We start from the raw sequence: 1,700 nt of genomic DNA, 5'->3' as shown, positions 1-1,700 counted from the left end.
GTCTCTGAGTCTAATTTGTTCTAAAAGAATGGAGGAGGATTGAATGACCTCTGAAATCTCTTCTAGGTCAAAATCTGTGAGAATAGGAGCATGATAATTAAGGCCAGTCAGTCCTGTGAATCCTGACTTTATTAGGAGGTCACCTGTTGACCTTAGCCAAGTCTCATCCTCTCTGTTGTGGTTTGCTCATATGTCAGATGATGGGGCTCAATATATTGGCCTTGAATTTTCTCTAGATCAATGACCATGTTTCTAAGTATATCAATGATTAAAAATATCTTGTTATTAAATTGAATACAGATAATAGGTCTGGGAAAACCAAAGATGCAGGTTTAATCACAAAAGAAATTTTAGCTTCAGGAAAACTCAACTTTAAAAGCCAGGAAATAGTCAAACAAAATGAAGCAAAAGCAAAAAAGAGCACTGACCATAGGAAATTATTATGGTGACATAAATTTAGAAGAGGACAATAATGGCAGTATACCTACATCTAAAATCTCAAAAGGGAATATGAATTGGTAGAGCTCAAGAAGGATTTTAGAAGTCAAATAGGAGAGGTAGAAGAAAAATGGAGAAAAGAGTCTATTGTTTGAATAAGGAAGGAGAAAAATTGAAGAAAATAACTCCTTAAAAAGCACAAGTGGCTGAATGGAAAAGAAGGTACAAAAGTGAACTAAAGAGAAGAACTTCTTAAAAAGTAGAATTGGACAAATGAAAAAGGAGGTACAAAAGCTAACTGAAGATAACAATTCCTTTAAAATTACAATTGGGCAAGTGGAAGTTAATCTCTCTATGAGATATAAAGAATCAGTCAATCAAATCTAAAATAATGAAAAATAGAAGAAAATGTAAAATGCTTCATTGGACAAACAATTGACATGGAAAACAGATCCAGTAAAGATAGTTTAAGAATTATTGGTCTACCTCAAAATTATCATTAAAAAAGTGCATGGGCAGCATCTTTCAAGAAATTATCAAGGAAACCTACCCTGAGGTCCTAGAATCAAAGAAGTACAATAGTCATTGAAAGAATTCACTGACCACCTCCTGAAAAAGATCCCAAATTGAAAATGCCAAGGAATATTATAGAAAAATTCCAGAATTATCATGTCAAGGAGAAAATGCTTGAAGCAGTCAGAAGGAAAGAATTTAAATATCATGGAACCACAGTCAGAATTATGTAGGACTTAGCAGTTTCTATATTAAAGGATCAGAGGGCTTGTAATATGATAATCTGTAAGACAAAGGATCTTAGATTACAACCAAGGATCAACTAATCAGTAAAACTGATCATAATATTTCAGGGGAGGAGATGGATATTCAATGAAATAGGGGCCTTCCAAACCTTTCTGCTGAAAATATGAGCTCAATAGAAAATTTGATCTTCTATGATGATGAAGTATTTAAAAATAAACGGAAAAAAACATTAAAAAAGTGTAAACTGTTTACATCCCTACATAAATAGATGATACTTGTCACTCTTGAGAACTGTTACATTATTACAAGATTTAGAAGGAGTATACATAGACAGATAGTATCAATATAACTTGACTTTGATGTGATAATAAAAATATTAATAAATTAAAGGGTGAACAAAAAGGATTGTACTGGGAGCAGAGGAAAAGAGGAGACAGAAAAGGGTAAATTATGTTACATGAAATGGCACGAAGACCTATTACAGTAGAATGAAAAAAGGAATG

The sequence above is a fragment of the Petaurus breviceps genome, unplaced genomic scaffold, assembly GCF_028583685.1.
Source record: "Petaurus breviceps papuanus isolate PSGF00001 unplaced genomic scaffold, PetGlider_PUasm1.0 164, whole genome shotgun sequence".
Classification (NCBI taxonomy): domain Eukaryota; kingdom Metazoa; phylum Chordata; class Mammalia; order Diprotodontia; family Petauridae; genus Petaurus; species Petaurus breviceps.
The sequence above is the reverse complement of the archived record's forward strand: the minus strand, read 5'-3'. Positions refer to the sequence as shown.